Source organism: Dreissena polymorpha, chromosome 1 (assembly GCF_020536995.1).
Source record: "Dreissena polymorpha isolate Duluth1 chromosome 1, UMN_Dpol_1.0, whole genome shotgun sequence".
Taxonomy (NCBI): Eukaryota; Metazoa; Mollusca; class Bivalvia; order Myida; family Dreissenidae; genus Dreissena; species Dreissena polymorpha.
Window position 1 is genome coordinate 34,463,048 of NC_068355.1, and position 9,845 is coordinate 34,472,892.

Here is a 9,845-nt window from a genome sequence, read left to right on the forward strand (position 1 = left end):
GTTAATTGACAATTACAGATATGAATTTTACAAAAATATTGAACTTGTACCACTTATCATTCGTGTTTAGAATGTCGCAACGTACGCTTTCCGATTTTGGCATTCCACTTTCGACGAAACATAAATTAGAAATTGATGCAAATTACTTTGTAAGCAAAACAAGTTTATATCGGAGACCAATTAACGTGTATTGAATTAATTGACAATAAACAAAAGACAGTACGGCGCCGTTCCTAGTTACACTTTTTGCGAAATAAAATGTACACAGTACAACACGTGGTCATGAAAACAATGTCATTACGCAGAACTTTATGACTATTCAACAAAGTGTTAGTGTTTGTGAATCTCCATTTAAGATGCATATAAAGGACTTGTTTGTGCAATGTATGTAACATTTTAAATATAAATAATTGTTTAAGAGGGTAACTCATTTAACAGTATTCTAAGACTTCTTTGAAAAGCTATAGTTTGTATAAGATATATATCCTATGGTGTTTAATCTTGTTTTTGTTTCTACATGAAAATATAAAACACATAATAAAATATACATTCTGGATTTTGTTGGTTTAATTATTCAACAATAAATCTCAAAACTATACATACAATGTTTGTGTGTAACAAAGCTTGTTATTAAGTCACTATACAGATATATTTGTGCCCTTTTTATGGTTGTCGCGCGCTAAAGTGCCCTTTTTTGAAATTTTGCACCACGCCCTTTTTCCTTCCTGTATAAAACACTAAGTTAAAAAAAAAACACAAAACCACAAAACATTGCCTGTATGTACCTTTCAAGAGCACATACAGAATACATAATTATGACAACTTGCAGCAATATACTACAATAGGAAGGAATTAGATGTCATCGTATTATGTTATGCTTCTGATTAAATCAAAATTATTTCCCATGTGGAGCTAAATGACCACAAACACAATCATTCTTTGACAACTCCATAACAACTTTCTGTACTGGCAAAAATAATTACCTAAATCATGGGACAACAGAAACTCTGGAGGCATTCCAGATCTAATAAATCAGAAAAAAAATATTGCCAATATTATTCTTTTCAATTTTCTATCAAATGCATTTATTAGAACAGATTATTTTTTGCATTTTATCAATCTGCTGAAATAGAAATTAAAATGTTGGAGAAACAATGATTTACACATATGATAGAAAATTGTGTTTTTGACTGCCTGGTGAAGTTTCATATGTTTAAGAAGCATGTATGGCAAACAAATTGACATGAGCTCTGATGTTATGGACATGGATCAAAGGAAAACGAGATTTATGTACAAGATTTGATTTATGTGATCATTTGCAAATCAGAAATTGTAAGAAATCATCATAAATAAGAGATGTCATAGGAAGAGAACGATATGTATACGTTATATACCTAACAATTAAAGCCTTATTCTTGGCCACTGCTTGATGCATGTGTGTAAAGTGCACACGGCCAGTTGTCCAAGAGTAGCATGTGCAGTTGGCATTAGGCATAATAAGCCCAGTTTTTACAGAATGAGCGAACTGCACAAGCTAATCTGGGCAGACAATTTACGCACATGCATTAAACCCCCTTTTCACAGAGCATGGCTCAATTATATATTTAATGGATGAAAAAGTTATATTTTGTTTGCAGATCATTACCTACACACAGTCCGGCAAAAGTTAAGATTGCATCATGCTGAATCTTAGCTTTGTGCATAAAATAACATTATAAGCTTGATTTAAAACTCTAACGCCCTTCAAGAAAGAAGATGGACGAGGTCTGCCGTATTATTTAATTGCAGACATCTAAATGGCTGTCTAAAGAAGAAACCCGATTAATTAAGTACGCAGCAACACTTTGCATCACATCATTCAGCATGATTAAATTCTTGCAACACATGTTTCTGTCAACAATGCAGACACAAACATTAGTTGATGGCACAAAACATCTGTCACTGTCTCCAAATTACAATCTAACTGTAACAAATCTGTTTAGTCAGTTTTCCACAGTCTTCAATCTTAGACAAATGATCATTACAAGAACAAAATATTGTAGAATCATTATAACAAATGAGGAATGTTTGATACAAACATGCACTAATTACCCAATGATGTAGTCATTGTTATTGCAATCAGAATATTAATGACACAACATGCGTATACAAATACTGGCTGATGCTTGCAATTAATAAGTAGGAATCATTTTATGTGCATAATTTATAATATTGTGTTGTCTTTTAAAAGAATTAAGCACAGTCATAATGACACAAAGGACTTAAGTATTGCTTTGTTGTTCATGGTTAGAATTGTGGTGATTAATTGTGGTCGGTGGCTCTGCCGCATAAGGTTTCTATTGTTGTTAGTTGTGTGGATTACATTTTGCTTCAAACAACATCTCCTACTGAACTGCTAAGTGGATTGTCACCAAGAATCACAGGAATGAGTTATAATATTTGGTGTGTAACATCATCTGATGGTCATACACTATTCTACTACTATACTCCTCTATTGTTCAAATCATGCCACTGGCTGACTCAGGGGTCAAAACTGGCAGCATCCCATAATTTAATCAAAGCGCTGAAGGCACTGAAGATGTTTGCTATTGCATAATTTAACACGCAATTCATTTTTCAAAATCAATTGCAAGTTTGAAATGAACACACGCCATTCAACTTTATAAAGTGTGTGTCGTAGCGCACGGGTCGAGTTTTATAATGTGTGCACTTTTTATCATCCTTATTATTACATAGAAATAACTTAGACAAAATAAAAACAACATGCTTTTTGGACGTTCTGAAAGCAACCCCTGCGAAGATTTGTTCTAGAAATTGGAACGGTTCTGGAACTGTTCTAGAACATCAAGAACAGTTCTAGAATGTTCCATATTCGCGTTCTAGAACTTATGTTCTGGAATTGTTCCAGAACTGTTTTCTAGAATAATTCCAGACATTTGTGGAACAAGGCTTAGTTCTGAAACTGTTCCAATAATATACAAGAACATTTTTAGAACATTTCTAGAACAAAATAAGTTCAAGAAATTTCTAAAAATGTTCTAAACTGTAGTTCTAGAACACATTTAGAACTCTTTAAGAACCAGTAAGTTCTACAAACATTCTAGTGGGGAATAAGAACACATATAGAACAGGTCTAGAACCAAAGTCTACAATTGTCCTACAATTGTTCTACATATTTAAAATAAACTAGTTCAGACAATGATAATTTGACTTCTTTCAAATTATATTTCAAAACAATTTTCACATTGAAACTTTGCTTGCTGTGGTGTCTGCAAGATATTGCTGTCATATCATGAGATATATATATATATCATACACAAACAGAGGACTAATGTTAAGGAGGAGTGTTTGTTGATAGGTCTGGGATACTTTGTATTATCATAAGCTTTTATGGAGAACTGGAGAAAATTATCCCTGAAATACCAAAAAGTACTTCTCCTTTAAGTCCTTACAAAATCTTCTGCTACACACATACATATACATGTATATAACTAACTATAATTTGTCACCAAATTACACATTATTTAATTTTTTTTTTACTGTATCTGTTCGGAATTCTGCATACTTAGTGTCTTCTGAATTTGCATGTAATCTTGCGTCAATTAAAACACTAGGACTTCACAGAGTTCCTCAACATTCACCATCACAAGAATCTCAGAGAACTAAACTGGAATTAGGTGACTAACTACAGGAGCTTCTGGTAACTGTAATGGGTGGATTTCATCCATCTTTTTCATAACATTATTCAGATATTTGTGTAGTTTTCTACATTAAATCTGTCTCCAATAGTGTGTAGAACGTGGCACTGGAAGTGTTTTATCATCAACATACAGTTTCTTCACACGCTTCAGTGGACCTGGAAAAAAGACATATGAATGTATATTTTGAAACAAATATAAACTCTTTAACTCATTAACAGGTTTATAATTACAGAAACTTAATTCACAAGCAAATGATTGTGGTTTACAAAAATCAACATGTTCAAACAAAATTAAATTCTGTACAGTATCAGGTTGTTTTGCTCCCAAGTAGTTTCCTTTCCCCTAGTTGTTTTGCCTCCCAAGTAGTTACCACGGCCATTCTACCTCATGTGTGAGCCACACTACCAAGTGTGTAACTACTTCTGGAAGGCAACATAATTCGGACAAAATAACACTTGTTTTTTTTCGTTTTATGTAAACCAAGTGTTTTCTTCTGTAATGATGTTTTAGAAATATGCTTTTCTTTAGTTAAAATTTCAGTAATTAACCTTATTCAGTCAGGCATTCCAGAATACATGGGTGTAAAGGTGACCAATGTCATTTTACTCTTGCATGTTATTAATGTTAATTTCACAAATTTTTAGATTATTTAATGTTTTGCCAAGTCTCGTCTTCTTGTAGTGATCGATAGATTAAAGTCTCATAATAAACTATTCCCGGGCCTCAAGAAGTTATTTTAGTGAGCATCACAGGTCTATAATCCCAGCCTGAAGTTGCGTGCAATGAGACTTTCAATGTAAACATTGAGCATTGTTAAATACTGAAATCACTTGCCTAACTTGCAGTGTAATCTTCAAAAAAATAAGCATTGGTGTTTATGTGGTTTAAAAAAATGATAACCAGTTATAAAACAGAAAAAAAAATGCGTCCATTTGCCTTATACTCGCCCTTCAGCAAATGGACCATTTATGAATTGTAATAACAGCTGTATTAAGAATAGTGTTCGACCCACAATACACGTTGACTTACTTAACCCGTGTTTCGAAGTGTACAGTTAAGTTCGGTAATCTTGTGCATCCGGTAATCTTGCGCACTTCGCATTTGCGAATCTCGCAGACGACGAATGGTTTTCATTAGTGATGAAAGATGGAATTTCACATTTTAAAGAATTAACGGATTTAAAAGTTACGTATTCCATGCAAAATTAAATTCGATCATTACATTTAAACACCGGTTGCGTCATCCCTATACATGGTAAACACTGGCCTTCTTACGAAAACTTCAAAATGAATCACAAATTCCCTGCAGTCTTTAGCGTTTTCATACTTTAAATTAAGAATTCATAAATCCAATGTGTAATTAAGCATTCCATTGCACAATATCCGATCAGTTATGGTATTTTTTGCCATGAAAATATATCGCATCAGACGACATAGTCATCATTTCCCGCCATTCTGTCAAACCAATTTGGTATGATCTCCGCATGCGCAATGGCCTAGTTTTGATATTTTCTGTACACTATGGAAGCATGATCATGGTATCAAACCTGTTATGGTTTTTTTTTCACGCATACCGGTACTTTTTTATTACATTGTTGTAATTGTCCACTATTATTAGTGATTATATATTTTTTGATTTGTAGTGAACAAAAACTGCACTAGAAATCCACATTTAATTTCAATGGTTTTGCAAACTGATTTTTAAAATATTTTTCTGGAATGTTTTTTGTCAATAATTGGACACCATATGTGTACAATTTTGCCTAAACGAGGTCATTATACAAAGTGCGCAAGATTACCGGACACTGTGATAGTTTGAAAATGAGGTGAGTCATGTTTGTTTTGAAATCAAATCGGACAATTCTTCACTGAATTAATCAGATATTTTTGTGTTAATGAGCACATGAACTTATAATTTTCATAATAAATTTAGATATTATGTAGCCAATTTATAAAAGAACATGTTTTTAAAACAATTGACCCTTAACTGCGCAAGATTACCGGCCAGCATCGTAAGAACTCTCTGTCTGGTTGATTATTCTTTATCACATATCAAGCACTGGTACTTACCATTTTCCGATACATGAAGATAGTTTTTCCTTTCGATGTGTCGTTTACCTTAACATGAAGATATGAATTTAGTAAGGAGGGATTAATTTTAAGTTGGAAAATTAAATTCCAAAGCTTATTTCAGCACCGCATCATACGGGTCTCTGAAAATCTACCCAGCCTAACCCCAAATGTAAGAGATAATTTCATTGGCCAAAATTCACAAAACAGAGCTGACTGGTTTTTATTTTATTTACGTAGACTGTCAGCGGAGCAGCATTAACGAAAAACAGTCGGGTGCATATAAGCGCGCTTTTTTTAAATGGCAGACGTTATTTTCTTGTTCAATCGCGTGTTAGCTTTATCGAACCACAAAATGTAGTCGCACCCAAAATAGATGTTGCTCACTACCAGGAGGGAGATCTCATCAAAGCCACTTACCAAAAACAAACATACGATGCGGTGATCAGTGAATTCCATCGTAAGTAAATTCGTTTGATAGCCAAACTTTTGGTACCAATCTAAAAGGTTCTTGAATGGGGCGAACACTTTTTTATGACTGAAAGCGTTAAGCCCGCCTCGTCACTAATGTTAATAAATTCCTGTCGGAGAATACCGCAAAATGATATTTCAGTTCGCTCAACACGGACCTATTTGACGAGGCAGTGTCTCGGTTAACAATGTCCCCTAAAAATGTTCATATTTCAATCGCCGTAGAGCAAGTATATTTCACTTACTGTTTATAACACTGTGTATTGATAAAAAACACAAAGTATTGAAATAAATCAATATTAAAGTTAAGGGGTCTTCCTGATCATTGTTAAACAATTTGTTGTAAATAGTACAGGTTCGGGCAATCATATTTTCGGATAACGAAAAATAATCTTTTAAATAAATATATTGTCATAATAATAATATTAAAATTTGTATATACTGTTGATTACAGATGACGAGGTTTCTCTTGAAGCAAGCAAAGCGACCGCCTAAGCATGCTTTCGAGGCAACTTAAGATAGGAAAAAAACTCAAGGTAGGTATTATTTTCAAGGCATGTTCACAGTTCAGGACAGGCAGGCAGTCCAAAATTACAGGCTTTAATATTTATGAATGTGAGTTGGACACTTAAATGAGACTCAAGAAATTCAATTTGCCTCCATTGAATAAGTGTTATTATAAGTATTTTTTTTATCAGTTGGTCAACACTGCCTATAGATATATGATTTTTTCCCTGTTGTAAATGAAACATGAACACATTGTTCACAGTTATCGAATTTCACACTCACTCACTAGCCAGGGGTGAGTGAATTTATTTGAAAAAAAAATCTGATTAACAAACGTTCGATAACATTAGCTAATTGTTTGTATGAGTAACTACTCAGTCTAGCCAGAATTTCCAAATGTGAAATTTGATGGTCTAAAACAAAGTATTCATGATCGCATGACACAATGCTCAAGTTTGGTTTTCAACACATTTCATGAATGATTTTAGAGTTCAGTGATCAAACACCAACAGAGCCTCGTGATAAGTTGCCTGTAAAGAGGAGCATGAACCCATCAAATTCCTCCGAAGATATTAGACCTGACGAACAATGCTGCAAAGCAAAATCTCAGTAGTATGTTGGTTGTCTAATACTTTTTATTTTAATCCCTTAGAAATATATAAAATCCAGTATTTAATGCGTTCAAATCATAAAAACCTGCAACAGTGTCTTGAATATTATATTGCGTTCGTATTTAAGTTGGTGCTGAATGTCAAATTGTGTTATCCATCACCAGTTTACTTACAAGGTTTGCTGTATTGAAGCATTCTCAATTTGAAAATACTAATGTTGTGATCAAATGTGTAATTATTTGTTTGAATACTTTGATAATAAGTACACTCAATATTGACTAAATAAAAAGACGTTATGTCTATATTTGTAATACTGTCCAGCTGGATCATTTAGACTTCTTGTTTAGTTTAAGATGTGACTACATTTGTTATCTAAATGATTTCAGAGCAAAGTGCTCAAACACCTACAGAGCCTCGTGACAAGTTTCTGTACACAGAAGAGCCTGATCCCATCAGATGCCTCCGAAGAGATTGAAAAGAACTGTTTAGGGACATTTTCAGAACTGTTTAAGAACTTTGTTCCAGACTTATTTGAAGCAACCCTTCGAAACTGTTCTAAACATTTCTAGAATTGTACTGGAACACACCGGCTAGAACTGTTCTGTAATCATACTGAAAATGTTCTAGAATTATTCTGGAACAGTTGTTGAACGTTAAATGAGAAAAAAATTCTAGAACAATTCTATAACAGTTCTGGAAATTTATTCAAGAAAAATTCTGGAATAGTTCTAGAACGATAGTTCAAGAATTGTTCTAGAACAGTTGTTGAACGTTAAATGAGAAAAATTTCTATAACAATTCTATAACAGTTCTGGAAATTTATTCAAGAAAAATTCTGGAAAAGTTCTAGAACGCTAGTTCAAGAATTGTTCTAGAACAAACCTTCAGAACTGTTTCAGAACAAATTGTTCTAGAAATTATTCTCATTTAACGTTCAACAACTGTTCTAAATCGTTCTAGAGCATTTTAAGGATGATTCCAGAACACTTCTAGTCATTAGTTCCAGTACAATTCTAGAAATGTTATAGAACAGTTCTAACAATCTTCGCAGGGGATAGAAAGTAGGATGAAAATGGTAATGAGAACTTAATATAAAGAAAATTTGCAGTCACCATCATATTAAAGGAATAATTTTTTCTAATATCAAATAACTATCTCACCAAGAATATAAATTCATAATTAAAGTTCCGTGTACAAAACTTTTGATTTTTGACACCATATACAAATTCAAAATATACAATAATCTTCGTATCTTGTATATCGAGGAATAAAAGTATATAAACATTGCTGTTTATGCTTTACTTGCTACCTGAGCAGTTCACACTGACATAAACATAGGTATAGAGCACTAATGCGCTTTTAGGCGTAGCTGTTTTACTCAGTTTTCATCTTAGTGACTTTTACATAACGCCAACAGACACGCATGAATATTTGCTAATAATAAGCTGATTCGAGATACAACATCTGATTTTTTGCTACATCACTGCGTATGTGCTCAATTCAAAGGATGTAGCACTGTTCAGTGTAAGGAATTCCGGACTACTCTCTGTATGCTCAAACGACACAAATTGTGGCCCTGTTACAATTATGCGTTACAATCCATCTCGCAGAATTTCACATTCGCCTTCAATATGAGAAAACAATCATAAGCGAAATAGTATAGTGTCACGATAAGACAAAATCATTTAATTATCATACCACAATGTTTGCCACACTTGGTCAGCACGTCTGGAAATCATTCCTTAATGTGTGGATAGGCTGCCATTATTAACTAGTTTTCTATTTTGAAATCAATTTTGTATCAAAAAGCATTGTTCTTAATTGTGGCATTTTTAATTCGCAATGAGATTTGTAATGACCCTTGTCATGCAAAAATGGGTCTTATTCCATATGCGCCCATCATATAAATAGCCCACTCAGCTATCTCTCCTTCTGGTAAGGAGAAACATAGCATATTGAGTGATTTTATAGCGAACAGCATCGCCTATGGCCTGACTGCGCAAAAGCACATGTTGGGTTTAACAAACGCTTGCCGAAACGCATAAGACCCATTTAGCATGACGGCGCTATTGACGTGTGATTTAAATGTGTCGAAAGAAAACTGCGTTTAAATCAAATATCACCATGAGATATCTTTTGATAGTGAAGAAAGATACTCATAACAAGGCATATGAGGACATGTATGAAGTGCTATCCCGTAGTATATTTTTTATCTACTCACACTAATGTGTGGTTTGACAATGCTAACACACATTTCATGCCGTGAATATGCAACTAACAAGTGAAAAACACAACACAATAGTTTAACTTTTGTTTAATTGTATTTATTTAGAAAAGTAAATTGCAAACTTTATTTCAAAGTCAGCGTATACGCCGACTACATTTTTAAAAGATATTTATTGTTATAAAAATATTTAATATAATATATTTAGTTGTTTTCGGTTTTAGCGATTAAAAAGCATTTTCGAGGTTGCCTTTAGTATGCC

General features: G+C 33.4%; 1 long non-coding RNA gene across 1 annotated transcript; it reads left to right on the forward strand.

The window, feature by feature from the left end:
- The first annotated feature begins 6,695 nt into the window (after positions 1-6,695).
- LOC127876554 (uncharacterized) lies at positions 6,696-7,302 on the forward strand. Its single transcript, XR_008047926.1, has 2 exons — positions 6,696-6,777; positions 7,237-7,302. It is a non-coding gene; the product is annotated as an uncharacterized LOC127876554 (long non-coding RNA).
- Positions 7,303-9,845: the final 2,543 nt, after the last annotated feature.